Genomic DNA, 19,980 nt, shown 5'->3' on the forward strand with positions numbered 1-19,980 from the left:
TTGGAAACCTTAAATTGGCTAGATTTGGAGTGATAAGCTAATCAGGAGATTATAAAACCTAGATTTACTACCAGGGTTAAAGGAATGTTGCTGTCATTTCTTATTTTACTTTCTTTGAGCCCAAGGATGCATCCAACCACATAAATCCATTTTCCTTCTATGTCATTTCAATTTAGTATGGCCTTGTGGTCACAGCCCAGAAAGATACACAAAAAAAAAAAAAAAAAAAAAAAAAAAAAATTCCTGAGCCTGAAACTCTGCTTATTGTGGACCGAAAAGAGGACAAAAAACAATCCCAACCTACCAGGAACATGCTAAAAATTCACAATGGATGCCAGAGCCAGAGCTGGAGGAGTACACCTGTAACATATTGCAAATATTAAACCCTACATTTGGTTCAAATTCTGAAGAGAATTTAAGAATGCATTATAATTTCCTTTTGAATTAATTACAACTCATTCATTCCTTCCTTTTATTTAGACATCACCCAAAGAACCTAAATTATATTCTTCCAGTTACTTAATGAAAATTTCTTGCATCCTAGCATTTTTTGAGCTATATATCTGGTATTTTTAAGAAAACACAGTAGAGACTCCAAAAGTTACAGCCCAGAAAGTAAAAGTCATGCAGTCACACATAACTAGAAAGAATTAATCTCAGCTTTATACACAATACACTATTTATATTTTTGAGAACTATAAAATAATTATTTATGTTTAGAATCCTGTAACATTCTTAAAGAGTTGAATATATATGGCATGTGGCCATTTTTATCCAGATATGCATATGTGGAAACAAATATAGATAACAAGGGATAAGGAAGGAGAGAAGGATTACAAATGAGGTATGGCTGGATTTTTGTTACAGGTTATAATCCATTTTATTTTGTTTTTAAGGCCGTGCTGTTTCTGCAAATAGCCATAAGGAAGATAAATCCATAAGGAACCTGAAGTTCCTCTGAGGCTGAACAGTTATTGCTAGATGAACCACAAGTGATAGTTTCTTTATTAAAAAAATGCATCCTTTCACCAAGGAACAGTCAGTGGCGTTTTCGTGTTGTATCATCAAATTGAATAGCAGGAAGCAGCTTTCACACAGAGGTGATCTGCATTTTGTCCTTGGCTCATCAGTTTGTATTCCGATGGATCCAGTCATAAAGTGCTGTCACCTTGGTGTACATACCAGAACGATTGTGCTGAGCACACCCTTCACCCCAGCTCACGACGCCAGCAAGATACTATCTATTGCCCTTCCCTGTGCAGGCCAAGGGACCTCCAGAATCCCCCTAAAATGAAGGAAGTCCAACCATTAGTGCACACACACAGAGCACTGTAACAAAAAATAGGTTATTTAAGAGCAGTAAATACCTGCCCCTCTTTTTCTCAAATTAAAACTTACTTCTGGATACAATGTACCTAGCCAGATGCCATATTTATTCAATTATTTTAAATTATGGATGTAGCACACTTACCAATATAAAACCAATGGCAGAAGCAGTTTATAAAATTACTCCTTGATAATTTCCCATTACAGGGTTCATAGAGTAACTCATCACAGCCCAAACAGGGGAGAAGAAGACAGGGATGGAAATAGGGAATTCTACTACAACTTGAAATAGAGAATTCTACTGCAATTTGAAATCTACTATAAATTGTTCACAGGTTGAAGGCAGATCTCTTATACTGTGTGTTAAATAGGAACAGAAAGATACCACACACCACAAATTAAAAAAAAATCCAACAAACCAAAGCAAACCGAAACCCAACAAACAAACCAGGAACAATTAAGTATTATCAGCAATTTTATAATCAAGACTGAGTCTACAGTAGACTACTTTGTAGAGGCAGAAGAAGGAACAAAGACTAAGGAATGTACAAATAAGAACAGGTTTTTCAAATGGAGCATGCAGGTTTGCACAGCAGTGTAGAAAAATAAAAATTTCCATTCAATTCAGTTCACCGGATCAAAGTGCATTTGAGCTCATCAATGGTTTTTTTGCCTTTCATTACTTTAACTTTCTCTGACCTAGTCTGTTGATAGAACTCTGGGCAATTACAGTGCAACTCCTTTCTGCAGCTGTTCCTAACGCACACAAGGCAGTCAGCAGCCTCCAAATTGACCCTGGGACAATTTGAGCCCCCAGCTGGAGCCAAAACATGTAAGAGGTCAGGAGAAAGCCATGTACTGAGAAAAGAGTAATAACAGAAAGCTTTCATCACCCAACCAAACAAAATTATCTGTTATGGTGGTACAAAATTATCATGAGATAAGAGAAGAAGCCAGAGTTCTTCCTTTCTCACAGGCTGCTGTCGTACTAGAAATGTCGATAATCCAAGAGACTGATGTCAAAGTGACTTGGGAAAAGAGGCTCAACCAATTACTCAGCGAGTTCTGAAAGAACAAAGGGGATGTATACCACTAGGGAAAGGAAGGATCCTAAGAAGAGGCAAGATCAAAGAACATCCTAGACTGATAAGAAAACACAATGAAAGGTATTTGGAAGCTTCACATAACTTGTGCAACATATGCACAGCTTCCTTCCAGGAAGGAGTAAAACAGAACAGGACCCTCACAAGTCTGAAAGCAGGTTTAGGGTGTTGTGGGGCTTTCCTGAGCTCCCAGTGTCGTTACTCTCTAGCACTGTACAGGAAACACATAATATATATTATGTATTCCTGTCAGTAGTATATATTACATAATATATACTACTGACAGGAAGAAGGGGGAAGGGGGGGGGGAGAAAAACAACCCCCCAAAAAAGCAAAAATGCTACCCAGACTAAGAACTTAAAGATCCAAAGGGCCAACATGCTAGAACTCAGACCAACATGCTAGAACTCAGACGCAGCATATCATGCTGGAAAATGGCCAGTATGCTACACAGCTGAATTGGTTAAAAATGCCCATCTAAAAATTCAAGAGCATTTCTTATGCAACATATTTTTTGGAGGAACACCACCCCTCTAACATATTTTAGCAAAACAATTCCAAGGTCAAAGTTTGCAGACAAACTCTACGTAATGTTAATAAAAATAATAATTAATTAGGTCTTTGACACTATAAGGAAATTCTACAAATAGTCTATTGTGTTAAAGAAGTTTGACCCATCATGAGCTACAATCTTGCAAAAGTTATCCTATTGCATTAAAATAATAAAATTTATATATTACACAAAATTTGTACCGAATTGCCTAAGTCTAATAGTCAGTAGCAAATTTCTATCCCCTTTATGTGGTACTGGTATAAAAAACATGTTTGTAAAGTTGATATTCATCATCAGAAGTCTGAACACTAATGAAGTACACAACCAGTGTGCTAGGAGAAAGAAGGCAGAGTCAGGACAGGGAAGCATGACCAAAAAGCCGTTTCTGATTGTGTGTGTAAACAAGATGGGGTTTATAACTTACACTACTGTGATGTAGTCACATGTTGTAATTATACACATGAATGAATGTTTGAAATTAAAAAGCACCACTGCAGCTGCAGTTCCAAAACCTAGCTTAGCTTTTACTTTTGTATTTCTTTGCAACTGTAACAATACATTACTCATCGTATTTTTAGAGTATTTTAGCAATTCCAAACCCAGATATTAAAAAAGATAAAAAGAAATTAATACAAATATTAATTTGTGCAATTCACAGGTGGACCTTTTATTGCAGATAATTCATTTTATCTTTATTTTTTTGTTCTCTGGTATGAAATATAACTGTTGAAGAAGAAAATTCTTCTCGACACATTTTACCCCTTGCGTTTGCAAAATGATATTTCTCAAGAGAGTCAGAGATTATCCATGATGAATTTTCTTCCTTATTTTGGGGGACTTTTAGTTGCCATGTTAAATTAACCATAAACTCACACTCAATAAAAAAGAAAAATCAAAAACCAAAACCCAAACAACAACAAAAAAAACCAACACACCATACAAACACCCTAAAACTGAAGAGTTTTCCAATGAAAGCAAACATTCCTTTGTAGTTTTCCTACCAGTTCCAGATTACCTGGCATGCATCAACACCACCATTTAGTTTCCCAGCACACAGCATACGTGAAGTAATAAAATCATCATAAAGCTTGTTGCAAACACTTTGGTTAATCATTCTCACTTGAGCTTCCTGCAGTGTTTTGGCAAGATGACCTAGAAAAAAATACAGAAGGTATTGCAGAGGTAAAGGTGGCACAAATTTCTTATAGAGATACCAATTATCAAAACAAAAGAGAATTGCTTCCAACTGACAATCTACCCAACTAATGACAGCAGAGTAATTTCCTTCCCTTCAAATGGTGCCTGCCCTAATTTTTGAAAGCTGCATTGTTCACACTACCCAATAACCATAGATGTTCCAATGCACCACCTTTCCATTTCCCTAGCCTTTATGCCTATGACCTTATTCTGCCAGAAAGTAGTAAAAATGCCATGCAGATTGTAAGATAAGACTGCACACAGGGTGACTAAATTTGAATGCCATTTCAAATTATGCCTGAAGCTTTTTGCTATTTTTTAAAACATGGCTGTGCTCCAAACAACATCCCAGTCCTACAAAATGCAATCTCTATATTTTTTTCATCCTCTTAGTTCTAGAGAAGAAACTGGAATAAAGCTGAGTGTGGAAAGACAAATAATTTTTAAAAAACCCCAAAGAACAGTCTGTAACTCACAAATGATGCTAAGACTTTAATTCTCTACTATGGTATTGACATAAGGTGCCCTTGTGAGCTAAATATCCTGATACCTCTGATGTGCTGAGATGCTGCCCAAGCCCAGGTTTCAAGCTACTTAATGCTGAGACAGGGAAAGGATCCTTCAGGCTCCCTTGCCACCTCTCTCTAACTTAGCGTGCTTTTTTTCTGCCTCCCCACTGCAGTTGGCTGCTCCAAGCTACACAGAGCCTCTTCCTGAGGCCTTTGATTAAACAGAGAAAATGAAAGATCCTCCACATTTGTTTTGCAATTATTGCTGCTTATGGCCCTATGTTGTCAATCAAATTCTTTCTCTGCAGTAGTTGCAAGTTACTGATCTCTTTACTTGCAAGATTCTATTCATCAGATTAAATGAGTCATGGACATGAAAATGGGCACATTTTTATAAATCTATAATAATTTGCTTTTCAAAGATCTGTGAAACCCAAGTATGCATTTTGTCACTTATCACTTGCTATCCAAGCAACCATTCAGAATTCTCAGACTGTTGCTAAGGAGATATTTTCTAGCTTTTTATAGATACACTAAATAAACATCATGGGTTTTGGTTTTTTTGGGTTTTTTTGTTTTTTTTTTGGTTTTTTTTGTTTTTTTTTTGTTTTTTTTTTGTTTTTTTTTTTTTTTGCTTGCAAGTACAAATGTTCCATTCTTAGAGTTTAAAATTAAGCCAAACTTGCAAAAAGCATATCCAGGAAATGAACATACTATTTTCTTCTATGGCTCCCCAGCCAGTTACGTAGCAGACAGTTCCATAAAGACTCCAGAGGTGCTGGGTAAACAAATGGGCTGTACCAGCTCACTGAAGAGTACAGGTGTCTCCATTTCCAACAGGGCAATGTCATAGTCTCAGATAGTTTGGTCATACTGTGGGTGGGCAATAATCCTTATGGTTGATCTCATAGCTACATGATTGCTCTTTTCATTTATGGTATGTGAGCCCATATATTCTCTCCATCCCATTGGAACAGAGTATCTGTGAAAAAAAAAAAAAAGTGGTTTTAGAACTTCCCACTGGAAAGCAAGGCAATGTTAGTTCACTCCATTTTAATTGCTTTTCAGTGTTTGAGGACATTCATCAAAACCATAGTGCATGGAATGGAATATGGCTTTAGAAGATAGATGCACTCTAGTCTCTGTCTGCTAAACATTAAACATTGTTTTTACTTGCTATTATGAAATTAATTAATTTCCTGGACCAAATCCTTGCTATGCGTCATGCTTTGGAACTTATAAAAGCATATTCTTAAACTCTATCTCCTCCTTAACACACATAGGAGGTATGCATTTTCAATTTCCACTACCTTAACTGAACACCGATGAGGTTTTCACTCATTGATCAATATATAGGACATGTATTGGGATAAAAGGCCATAGTTCTACTCAGAAAACTCCTGCCTTTTGAAAAGAAGAGGTAAAAAAAAAAAAAAGGGTGTTTACCCTACATCTGAAAGAACAGTGTTCTGTCATGCAGGATTTACTGGCAATGGAAGCAGAAGAATAACTTCAAAAACTGAAGACTTCTGAAGCCAGCAGACAACACCAAGTGTTTACGTAGTGAGGTCATGTCACCAAGTTATTACCTAGATCAATTTATCTAGACAAGGAATAGCTTCTACAAATTATTGAAGGCACCTTTGTAAGGTTACTAAACTGCACATACTCTAGAACAGTATAATTTCCTCATGCCTTGCAGAATCAGAATCCAGGAAGCAATGGGCAGCAGATATGAGCCACCTGTTGGAGATCACAGATGTGCCACACATGTGGCAACGTGCCCCCATCTGTAAACTTGCTTGCCAAGGCCACTTCTCAGCTCTTGCATCTTCATCTCTAATGATTCTGTTTTTTCTAAGCTGGTGTCTTTCACAAGCTAACAGGAATAATTTAACAAATTAGTAACAAATTTAACAAAGCCCACCAGTTAATTCATTTTGCAATGCTTGACACAAGACCTTACTGTGCAATTGGTAAAAAGGTGAGTATTTGCCCATTTTCACTCAATGGGCAGGTTAGATATAAATCAGTCATTGTCTATCTTCTTGTGTAGCTTTCTGAAGAGTTGAATAACTCAAAAAGAGGTTAAGCACAATTTAAAAGTTCACTTGAATAATTCTTGTCTCTATTCCCTCCTTACAAACAAAGCTTGACTGCATTTCATTTAGCTCAAAAAGCAGCAAGACCTACCAGCTTATCCAGGAAGTGCATTGCTTGAAATAAATCATCACAGACAGAATGGATGAGCTGATTGAAAAGAAACAGTGCAAAATTCAAGACAGACATTTGCATACAGTGTTACCAGGAAATTAATTTTTAAAATGAATATTTGATTTAACAAATTCTTAATCCAGTAATGCATAAGAATAACACAAATTGCTGATTTAGTTTCCCAAGTAACTAATAAATTTTAAAATAAATGTTACCACACCACAGATCATTTCATCTGATCCATCTGCACAGTCTCTTTTCCCATAAGAGGAACAACTTTTGTAGACTAAAATAGAGAGAAGATAGTGTCACATGTTTGGAGTCATGCTTTCAAGTTATTAACAACACCTTGCACATTCAGCAAGTTGTTCAAAGCTACACATTCTAGTCTGCTTGAAGTAGTAGTCTATATACTAGTGTAAACTGGTCCCTCTGTGGAGAAGGGACAGGGGAATGATCCACTCTAATTAATGATCACACTAAATTCAGTCTCCACTGTCCCTGAGAAAAAAGAAGACCCTCCAACTGTCTACACTTCCATTTTACATAACTCTGATCTGAGTAAGTGTGGCTTCTCAGATCTGTTCTTTTGCCTTCACCAGCACCACTGGCATTACAAATCATAAATATTCACAGCATCTTTTCATTTTTAAGTGAAATTGAGAAAACTGCAGAAGAGTTTTATACCTCCCTTCCATAAGTTTCTAAGGACTATCACAGTTTACTATGTGAGAATCCTGATAGATCTCAGCAATTGGCTTCCATTACTATTATTCTTATTACCAGTTGTACAAGAACCTCTAAACAGTGCGAAGTAGGTTTTTTTCAAAAAATATTTACTCCTGGCTACCCAAGATTGAAAGCAAGACAAAAATTACATAAGAAAATGCAGCAAGTCACTAGGGAGCCATTGGTGGTATCAGCAATGTCCACAACCATTGAGGATCTACAGTAAAAAGACAATAAATGTGGCAAAAGTCCCCAGTCCACTATGTCCCTCTTCCTTAAATTATGTGGTACTGATCTGGCAGCATCTGGGGGGAAAGTGCTCTTCCAGCAGGATCACCAGCAAAATGTGGTTTGGTTTTCTTACTAAAATCCCTGTTATCTTGGATTTTTCTTGATTAATTGTCTAAACTCTCCAAAAACCTAGTTTTACTCTACATGATTTATATTCACTATTATGATACTTTTACTTTGTGCTATGAAAAAAAAAACATCTAGAAACAACTCATATAACCATTAAAATATGCATATTCCTGCTTCTGCCTTCTACCATCTTTAGGAAAATACCTGAAATTACATACTTACAGCAGTTGTTTTCATCACTGTCCTGCCCGCAGCTGTCATCATCTTTACAAGACTTATACTTGTGAGGTGTACACTTCCCATTACCACAGTTCAATTGTTCTGGATTACAACCTGAAGAAAAATGGTTTGTAAATTTCTAATACAAACAGCAGACCAACAGCCACATGCTACACTCCCTACTAGATGTCAGTTGGATGTTTCTGTGCCATTTCTGTCAGCAAGGTATTTCTGATACCTTGGTTTTGGTGGTATCAGTGACAGAGAGACTTGTGCTGTACTCTCTGGCCTTGGATTACCTTCTGGTCACTGTTTCTGGCATCTTTTGAATGTTCCCTGTCTTCTTTGACACGCAGCACCCAATTTAGGTACAGTACTCTAGCTGAAGCCTTCCCACTGGCGATCGAGAAGGTGTTTTCAAATTCTTGTCTTATATCTTAGTGTGACACTTAAAAAAGCTCAGAACAAAGACAACCAACCAACAAAACACCGCATACAAACAAAACTCACTGAGTATTTTTGACTCACAAGCCAGCTTTTGAACAACAATCATTCCCCCAGCTGTTCTTCCGCAAAAAAAAAGGAACTTAGGCAACCCACATGTCTGTTTAATTATCTCCATTCAGATCTTCACACAATCACAGAATATTCTGAGTTGAAAGGGACCCACAAAGATCAACTTTACAGTTCAGCTCCTGGCCCTGCACAGCACCAAGAGTCACACCCTGTGCCTGAGAGCATTGTCCAAATGCTTCCTGAGCCCTGGCAGCCTTGGGGCTGTGGCCACTGCCCTGGGGCGCCTGTTCCAGTGACCAGTCACCCTCTGGTTGACGAACTTTTTCCTAATATTGAACCTAATCTTGCCCTGACACAACTTCAGACCATTCCCTCAGGAGTGTCACTGGCCACCAGAGAGCAGAATCAGAGAGCTGCCCCTCCTGTTCCCCTCCTGAGGAAGCTGTAACTGCAGTGAGGTCTCCCCTCAGTCTCCTCCAGGCTGAACAGACCAACTGACCTCAGCTTCCCCTCAAGGCCCTTCACCATCTTTGTTACTCCCCTGTGGACACTCTCTCATAGATTAATATTTTTTATATTGTGGTGTCCAAAGCTGCCCCCAGCACTCGAGATGAGGCTGCCCCAGTGCAGAGCAGAGCAGGACAGTTCCCTCCCTCACCTGGGTGGCAATGCTGTGCCTGATGCACCCCAGGACAAGGATGTCCCTCCTGGCTGCCAGGGCACTGCTGACTCATATTCTTGTTTTTATTTTTCTCTATTTATATTCTACAGCATTTCAGGACCACTTACAAATACATCCCTCTTAAATACATCCACTTTCTATTGTGTAACACTTTTCTATTTCATAAGCACCTACTCTAATCCATAATTTAGATCATGAACAAAAATTATGTGATGATCTGTAACAATATTGGCAGAATGACATTAAAAATATCCTTCCTCTTTGGCAATGAGTCTTGGCCAATCGTTCTGTGGAAACAATTTCCTGTATTTTTTTCTCCCCACATTTTCTTTACTTATTGATAAGCTTGTCACATAAAACAGTGTCAAAGTACAATTTATCTATTTATCCTCTCACAGCAGGGAACTAAAACAAAATTTTAAATCTCCATGCTGGTTTTATTATTCTTTTCACTATTTACAAATAGCTTAATTTGGCTACTTCTTGTGCATTTTTTTTTCCTTTGGAAGGTTAGTTTATAAAGATTGGTATAAAATTCCCTCTTGATTTTTCTGTTCTCCCACTCTTTAAAGAGACACATTACACAGCCTCTCTTCCACACTTTTACATCTTCACCCACATGCTTCATGTGATCTTAAAGATTGCCAGCAGTAGTTTAATTTCAACTCATCTCTCAACTTTGTGGAAGAAACTCTTTACAGAAAACAACAAGCAAGAAATAATTGCTCTACCCCCAGTCCAATTCATCACTACCATCCAGGCAGCATTTCCAGCCTTCAAACTGATTTCTTGAAGGAATGCACATTCTGTCTGCATATTTAAGGACAAGCTAGAAAAAAAGAAATCAATGACACTAGAAATGTTGATAAAGTCTAAATGCAGTAATGGAGGACTCTACCATGAAGAAATATTGAAATTATTATTAAAAATTAAAGTTTGTGTCATTTGTAAAATAAATTGAATATTTTTTAAAAAAAACCCACTTGGCACAATCTGTCAAAGATTTTTATCAAGCAGTCTGAATTAAATGAACTAAATATACTTAGCAAATTGAATTCACATTTATTGCCTCTCCTCTAAGGGTTGAAAGTCATTCACCATAGATACATAACTACTGATAGGAAGCATTTCTTTAATTTGTTGAGGGAATGTATTTAATACAGGAAAAGCAAAAGGAAAATAATATCAAAACTAGGCATTCTCTTTACTATTACAAATACATATTTCCTGAAATTAAAATTCTGAACAAATTAATATCTGTGATGCTACACTCAATGTCTGATGTGAATAAGTGCTTCATCAAACACTTCCCAAAACTTGCAGTCTTGTATGCAACAGCCCTTGACAAGAATTTATTTCACATTCACATAAACTAACTACTAGTTAGTTAGTTTAGATGGTAAGTTGTTTCTTTACAATATTAAAAAAAATGTTTGTTCTCTTTGACTCTTTCAGATGTGCAAGAAAAAAAAAAAGTCTCTGAAAGACTAAGGCGCTCAAACCACTCCTCTTTCTGCCCAAGTGAAGTAAAATGACATTTTCTCCCATTTAGCACCACAGGCAAATTAAGAGCTACATCAGATTGAAGAACTATTTGTCCCACAGTTGTCTAATCAGTTCCAATCTGGAGTCCTCTTCACTGCCTTGCATGTGATGTCAGTGGGAGGAAAGCACACACCACCCAGCCAGCACAAGCTCAAAGCAGGAGTGTCTGCATTTTCTTGTCACCTCTCCCTGGAGTCATGCAGCTGATGGCTGGCATTTGCTTTCCAGGTCAGCTCAGAGCAGAGCCTGTGATTTTTTTGTGTCTTTAGTGCTTTGATAGGCACCCAACATAGGGGAAAAAACTAACCTCAGAGGGTGGATGACTGCAGGTACTTAAGATAGGAGAAAACATGAATTTATTTTTTTCCTTCTCCTATTACTACTGCTGCAGGCAAGGCCAGTGCTCTCAACCACGCTGGTATCTCAGACAGCATTCCCCAAACTACTGCATCAACTTGATCCTGATACGTGACAGCCATTCCACTCCCTCCTGATTGTGGCTAAGGACTGATTAAATAACTTCGAGCCATCTGCTTGCTGCCTCAGTGCTAGGAGCAGAGCACACTGATGCACACAATAAAGGCAGTGGATTTTGTTAAAAAGATATTCCTAGACTTAGACTCTTAACCATTTTTGAGGCAGAAACCAGAGTAATCACAGAATTAAGAATAGTTGGTTACTTTTTCTGTTAGAAAGAGACCCACATTGGTGGAAGAAGAAATCGCTGAAAATTTGTGTCTTATAGAATGACTGACCACAAAACGTGCAATTTATTTAGAGTGAAAGGCCATGAAACACAAATCTTTACCAGTAAACTTAAAACTTAAATGCGTCTATGTCAACAATGAACAGAACTACATTCTGACAAGCAAGCTGAGGGTTTGAAGAGGCTTCTCAAAATGAACTGATCTCGTGGCATCATAGAGAACTTTAGCTACCTAGACATCAATTGGGTAAAAAACCCCCAGCCATTTAAAAAATCTGAAGTTGCATCTTTTCTAAGAAATGTTACAAGTAAATATGTGTGTGGCCTAAAAATTCCTGTTCCACCATCTGGAAGACCCTCAAAATCTAACATTGATCCAGAAGTGCATAGGCTGGGGAGTTAGGAAAAGGCCCATAAAAACCCCCAGACATATTTCTGCAACATCTTCTAGCAAGGGGTCCTCTTTGACTGCCATAAAACTTGAATAGTTTGTCTAAACCTGGAAACTGATCTAGATCACCTTGAGCTGTGATTTTAGAGAGAAGATTAGGTATTCATGATTAACTTTGGTTGGCAGAAGAGTCATGCTTAGAGGCCCTCTGCCATTCTATGTTCATGAAGCAGCTTGGCTATTTTAAGGTGTCAGAAAAGTGCCATATAGTAGACCTACAGAAACTGAGAAATTTTACTCCCCATTTTACAGAATTGTTGATAAAAATTAGAAAAAAAGTACTAGCTTCTAAATGCATCTTATGTCCAAATTTGTAGCTCTGTTTGGTCCAAAAGCCATAACATAACCAAAGACATAACATTTTACACATTTGTCTCCTGCAATACGGTTAAGAAAATATGCAGGTTGAGTTGTATGCAATTGGTCTGTCAAGCAGGGTTTCTGAAAGGTTTATCCTTAAAAATTAAATTGTGTGCTTAATAACTTACGGTCTGTGTGACTGAAAGCTTTATATTCAATATAAAACCCTCTGTGGGTGACCAGCTCATCAGAATGGGAGTTGATTGCAAGAGAATAACCATATTTCTGTTGTTTTCTGAAAGAGCTTTACAGTATCTAGCAAGGCAAAAGTGAGAAATATTAATTTCTTACCAAACTGACCACTACCATCCAGCTATGTCTCCTTTTACTGAGTGGTAGTGACGTCAAAAGGCTTTAAGATAATGCAAGAAGGATCAGCTGTATTTTGGTGTTAAAAACTGCCCAACAAAAGTTTTGGAAAGCCTATTTATGAATTTCTCCCACTCTGCAACTTTTTTGGGATTAGACTTTGAAACAAAATACAGCAAGTTGATCAATATCAGGGTCTACCTTGTAAACACAAACTGCTTCAACCATGCTTGATTTCAGATTGTCCATTTAGGCTTCCAAACCCAAAAGTTCCACATCCAGGAAAGGATTAAATAATTCAGCCAAATCCATCAGCTGTTTCAATATGCTCCTTCCAAGAGATTAATTTCTCTGAATAGCATTATTTTTAGTATTTGTGTAACAATTGCAATCACTGAAGAGCAAATGGTAAAGAAAATGAAACTTCTGATTACACAAACTCTTCACCCACATCAAGACCACAGACAAGAATTTACAATTCATCTGCAGCTGCATAAAATTCTGTCGTTTTCTACTTTATTGTTCTAAGGGGAACAAAGGAAAAAGTAAATATTTGTAAGAAAAGCCCAGGATGCTTAAATGTGCAGAACTTCAAAGTGCAAAGCAATATGTCAGAAAATAATATATTTACTCACCTAACTCCATCAATTTCTAGCCAGTCTTTATTACATTTACTGGACCCTGGATACTTATCTTGAATTTGTATTACAAGAATTTTTATTGAGAATTTGTAGCCAGGCAATGGTGCCTAAAAAATCAAAAGATAAAAACCCTGACACGCATTCACAAAATGAAAATAGCCTTTGCTTCCAAGTTGTTCTACCTATTACTGGATTGAAAGTACTGTTTTTCTGTTATTGAAATTAGCGTCTCTGAAGTGACAAAAAACTTTGCTAATTTAAACATCTGTAGAAGTCTTTTGGACCCAACTTTGGCTAGACTGTGCCTGATGAAGGAGTGTAAGCCTTTCTGCAGCCAGCATGAAGCACTATGTCTGAGGTTCATGCTAGGTTTGTAATGCCCTGTGTTTCTCTTCTGCACAGACATGAGAGTTTTATCCTACAAACTGCTAATAATACTGTGAAAGTGATAAAGTTATATAAATGAAAAGCCTTCTTTACCAAGGAAACTAAAAAAGTAGTTAAATGCTGAATGGAACAATAGACCGACACATTAGGCAGTTGGTAGAAATCATGAGCAGATTTTAAGTCTTGCCAAAGGACTTGCTTGAAATTCAGAGGTGAATTTCTGAGCCAGAGAAGGTCCTGGCTCTGCAGAATTCAGGGAAATACCCTGTGGTATCCATCATGTGAGGCATGATTTACATGACCATTTTTTCTTTTTGACATAGAAGAAAAGCTCTGATTATTATTAATCTTCTCTGGCTGCTGGGATTTGTCATCTTACACATTAATTTGTTGCTGTCACAAAAATGCTCAAACTTCTGGAAGTTGGCAATATTTCCCTCCCATGGTTGGCACCTGTATATAGGACAGGAAAGAAATGTGTGCCTGAGAAGGAGTCAGGTTCAGTGGTTTCACTAGGTTTTCTGTGTTTCATCCACATCAAAAGCAATTTCTCCCAATTTTGTATCTACATAAGATAAAGAAAAGTCATCAGTACTCAGAAGAGTTCCCAGCACTTACCTTGGTGATCCAGGTACAGTCAGTGTTTGGTGGGTAGTAACTTGGGTAATAAGGAGAACTCAGTGTCCCATTCCAGGAAATATATTGACCACCTCATACTAGGAGAGAAATACATCAGCAAGGAGCACAGTTATCTCAGCTGTATGAAAGTGCAGTCTTCTCTATGGACAGAGTTAGAAGAATACATTGTGACAGCATTCAACTCACATTTTCCCTGTATTAACTGAAAATCACTTAACTTCCACCTCCACATAAAACTGAATCTCTCTTTTTTTTTTTGGATGAAATTACAACTAAGGGTGAGTACACAAAAGCCTCTGACTGAAGTTTTTCTTTTTTAAAAAAGCATTCTTTCATGGTAAGTGAAAGAAGCAACCAGATTTGGATGCAACAAACCTCCCCCTTCCAATTTACTTCTGACTTTTCTATAGGTATTTTCAAAATTAAAAAGCAATTACCCCAATAAAGTGATAACTGATTAATTTCATGTAAACAAGGAAGTTTGTGTATCAATTCTCAGTTTGAAAATGCCATATTTGAATAATTCCTTTGAGGTTTTATTTTCTGCCAAGGGTTCTTTTAGATATCCAGTCCTTAGTGCTTTTGGTTCCCTTTAGGTAACATTGTGAATGCAATGAACATAACAGAAAATAAGATAATTCTGAAATTAAAACAATCTTGTAGCAAAACCTGGGCTAAATGTAATTTGAAATGCCCATCCTCAGAACAATAAGCCATTTTAATTAGTAATGTGCATGGGATAAGTATTTGGATAAGCCACATGAAGAGAGACTAAGCTGAAATGTGGCAGCTTTGGAGGGGTTTGTCCTCAGTGACTTGTCCCACATGTTAAAAAATAGTCACTTGCTTCGTTGTCAAAACTCTTTCACTTATACCTTACTAAATAACTGGCTAAACTTGATTCTGTGAAGCCCCTTCATCTCTCCTAAAATTAGTACTACAATTTAGCATTACTCAAAATATTTCATCCCACAGCACTCATGTAAAATCTATAGTACTCCATAGGTTTGGAATGTAGGTCTTAGGTTTGGAACACATTTTTCTTATTCAGTTAACTACACTGAACAGTGCATTCAGAAAATGAACAAAGATGAACTAGAAGTGTTTGCTCTTTTCCATTTTCTTCAAGCACACATTCTATCATCTGTGGATACATTGCCAAAACTGACAAAGATAGCTGCTCTCTCACTGAGGCTATCTATCTTTGCCCAGACAGATAGTGCCTGTAGTTCTCTGTCTGTCTGCTTCCCTGCCACTACTCGGTGTTACCCATGCAATGACTGGCAAGTAAGGCTTCAGTAGTTATCAGGAAGAAGAAAACCTACCAGACCAAAGGATGTTCTCTCTTCTTTGTTCAATTCTGAGTCTTTTGTAAAGTGGATCTCAATGATAATTCCCTGCTTGACATGCCAACATTCTCTCCCCCAGCTATAGTAAAGGCAATATCAACTTTTTTAGAGGCAAAACCAGTAATAAGTGTGCTCCCATCAGATGCTTGTTTCTATTAACTACGTACTGATTTTAGGAACAGCTTGAAAGTGAGCTTTTAATATGTTGCTTTCTCCTCTTTGGTCCAATCAGAAGGTAAGCAACATCACATTACTTGATGAAGTTAAATGCACATCAGGAGTCCAGGCCCCAGGCCCACACTATCTGGAAGTTGGAAGGTTACAAAAAAAAAGTATTAGAAAAAAAAAACCCAAAACATTTCCCAAATTCCTGTCATCTTTGCTGGGAAACTGGGCAGAAGTAACACTGATCTGGGCATCTGTGTCGCAGAAGCATTCCCTTGGCTACCACTGCCCTTTTATTCTTCCACCCAGCTGATTGCACACAGGATGCTTCCCAGCACTGGTGCTTAGTCACTGTGCGTGTACATCACCGTTGTCTTGCTTAACAAGTGCCCTGGAGTTTCTGTACCTATAGAAGCATCAGAAAGGCAATGCCAGATTATGTTACTTCAGTGGTGATAGTGGCACTGAGAAGCAGAGGTTAGGAATGAAAAGGCAACAAGTGCCAGTGCAGCAGTGTTAAGCAGTGTCTGTGCAACAGGTAAACCCAAAACATTTTCAATCTATCCATGTTCATCCTGGTTTTGTGTCACAGATGCTACCACACAAAATGTGAAGCTCCGTGCTTGGCAACTGTTACTTCCTGTTGTTCTTTTACTTGTAATGTGAGATGCTATTTCTTGCATCTGTAATTCACTCTTTTGATTATTCTATTTTGCAACCTGCATCATATTTTGGACTTTATTCATTTATTTATAACTCAATAATCTTTGTCGGTCACTTCCAACTCAGAATATTTTGTGATATCTGTGAATCTATACATTACAAATTTCTAACAGGTTTCTCTTTTTCTATGCACAGCAAATGAAAGCAATTAAGCTTAGACCTCACAGTAACAGACTATTTCCATCACAGCCCTGCATCAAGTTCTTTGATGTAACTAAGGTCCAGATTGGCAGCATTAAAATAAATTTTTTTAACCTTAAATTGAAAGTAGTTGTCTTCTGCTTTAGCAGGCTATTCCTTTCACGCGTTTCAAGTGAGGTACTAGGGAATAAATCTCTGCTTTGCCTCTCCTGCAGACATTATTAAATCCTTTCTATCATAATAGCTGACAAAACATTTATAAAATAACAATTTAAGTACTCTCCACATTGCCATGTGGAAATATTTCAGCATCAACCCAGTGGACAGCCTGGCTTATCTTCTATCTGTACCTTCTGTCACAGTGTCATCAGAAAAGCAAGGCAAGCAATGAGAAGAGTTGCCCACGTGAGATACTTACTCTCACAGCACACCTCTTCATCTCAGCTTGAGCATGCTTTAGGATTTGTCACTGAACAGATTTATTACTGCAGTTTACAGAAACTGGAGAGAATCAGTTCAGTCACCATGTGTGACCCTGGACCTCAACATCAGGGAATAATGGCTACCCTAGTTACTGGCTGTCACAGCTATTGGACATACTGTTACTATTAGTTCTAGTATGTATCCTAAGTATGTCACTAGGCTGACACAAGCACAAAACTATTAGACATAAGCAAAACAACACATTTTTTAGGGTGGCAGTGAAAGCAACCAAAAAAGTCCAATTTTTTCTGAGGTACCATCAGGCTTTTAACATAATTTCAGTCACCAAATTCTGTTATGGTTCTTTATAGGCAGACATCAATGCACATTCTTGAATTTTGTCTTACAGCTTACTGCATCAATGTTCTATGAACTGTGTTGGTCTTGCTGACTTCCAGGTGTTTTCATGCTCATGGCCAGCTCTACATTTGCGGTTCCTAAAAAGCTGAGCCAGTGTCAATAATGCACAATGAAGTAACAATTGCAGCAACAATCTGTAATAAGTAGCAGAACAAATGTAGGCCCACATCAGGAACAGTATTCTACTTGTTAAGCTACAGCTTGAGAGTAACCCCTTACAAAAACCTTGTGTCCATTCCATGCCAGCAATGGCAATCTGTTATGTCTTGTTGCATAGAGAGCAATTAGTACATTAATAGAGCCGAAGAGGACCACCTACTCAATTGACTTAAAGCACTCCTAAACAAGTGCATTTCAGATTCCTAGCTGAATCCTCATGCCCAGCTAACCTCTTTCTGAAAGTTCCTAAAATTTAAGTAAAGTTTCCCTCTTGAAACCATCCTTCCTCAAATCCTACAACTTGTTTATTTATTTGGTTGAGGAAGACAGATTCCTTGAGCTCAAACATGAAATTTGACTCTGAAAAGTAGGAGCAGTGTAACCACTCAAATTTAAATATCATCTGAACTCACTTATGCTAATAGACAACAGTGACTCTGAGGATGGAACCTGCCAACCCCCTACTATGAGGAGGAATTCAGCTGTGACTGGACTGCCATAAAACATACATTTTCTGAAAGTAATAGATATAATGCTCTAAAATAAAGTCTGTATGGTTTTGAGTTGTGAGAGTAATTTTATGGAAAGGAACCCATTGGAATTAGTCCTAGTGTAGAATAAACCCTACAGAAACTTGTAACAGCTTCCCTAGGGAGGGGTTCGTGGCACCAAGCTTGTCAGAGTTCAAGGAACATATGGACAATGCTTCTGTATAAATATTTACAAAATATTTCTCTACTTATGTGGAAACTGACATAATTTTGGATTGTGTTTGCTTGCAGGATGAACTTCTGTGATGTTGGATCATTGAGGTCATTTGTATAAGTCAAATTAGGAATTGCTACACTTCCACCAATACAAATAAAGGAAAAAGCTGGAGCTGAGAAAAAAGAAAAAAAAAAAAAAGGTAAAAAATTAGCACACCTAATAATGTCACAGAGCAAGATGCTTGCAGAATTTTGTGCTTGTCCTTGGCATTTACAGGTGTTAGCTCTTAAAGCAAGCATGCAGTAATAACTAGAGCACTGAGTCAGTTCCACTGGCAGAGTAGTGCCCAGCAGGAAAGAAAAGGAAGGAGATAAAGGTTTGGGCAGACATTTCTACTAGGAAGATTACATTGTTAAGTTTCCAGTTTTTTTGCAGTACTCTCCTCCTGAAGAGGCATGGCTTTAATGGCTATGTGTTGACATTTGGAAAAGTACATAAACAATTTAGGTACCCATTCTGTTTTTAAAGAAAGTGAAGAGAAACTAGACAAAGAATTCGTATAGGTACCTGCAAAAGATAACACTTAATACCAATAATGACGGTATTCACGAGCAGTGACAAAAAATAATTAGCGATAAAATGCACATGTTCAATATTCTTGTGCAACTACTCACTGCTAATTACTGTGTATTTTATTGCTTTAGCAAAGACATTAATGAGAAGGGGAAGTCAGTAGTAGCACACATTACATGCTCAGCTGCTTATTGCAGAGCTTTTCACAGTGTGAAACATCCATCCCACCTAGTCCACGCTGGGGAGTAACACTCACAGAGTGAGTAGTGCAGAACTAGCACGACTGCTGTAACTGTTAAAGAAACTGTAGGTAATATTCCTAGAAGACATCTCCTCCACAAACACAATTTCATCCACTTGAAGAAACAATACTTTTGGCACAAACCTTCTTGGTAGGATGGGCAGTAGCAAACATGCAGACTTTCCTAGAGCAAGACCATGGATGGCATCAGTTAGTACGGAAAAAGAAGAGCTAATATATCATATTTTGGTGTATTTACTCTCATAGTTTTAAAGAGGTTAAAACTGAGATAAGATCTTTCATGTTATCAGCTACGTCACACATGAAACCCTCATCTCTCTTGGCTATTTCCTTTTTGTAAGCATCTCAATCTGGGAAAGGCTAGGGGGAATTTTTATCACTTTAGTTAAGAGCAATTTATGAAGGACAGGGGTCAGTGGACACAGGAGTAGACAGAGATAATTTATTTACTGTGTTCCTACTACAAAGCTTAGCTGGGGGTTCTTACCTGCTCTACAGCCTGTTCAGCATCTGGAGCTGGAATGCTGTACACAGAAATCTGGCCGGAGGGAAAAGCCTGCAGCATGATGCTGTGACAAATGCCTTTTGACAAAGCTAGCAACAACGCCCTA

General features: G+C 37.7%; 1 pseudogene; it reads right to left on the reverse strand.

Moving 5' to 3' along the window:
- Window positions 1-1,126: 1,126 nt before the first annotated feature.
- Window positions 1,127-19,934, reverse strand: LOC121339200 (annotated as a pseudogene).
- Window positions 19,935-19,980: the final 46 nt, after the last annotated feature.

This window comes from Onychostruthus taczanowskii, unplaced genomic scaffold (genome assembly GCF_017590055.1).
Source record: "Onychostruthus taczanowskii isolate IOZ18803 unplaced genomic scaffold, ASM1759005v1 scaffold34, whole genome shotgun sequence".
NCBI classification, from domain to species: Eukaryota; Metazoa; Chordata; class Aves; order Passeriformes; family Passeridae; genus Onychostruthus; species Onychostruthus taczanowskii.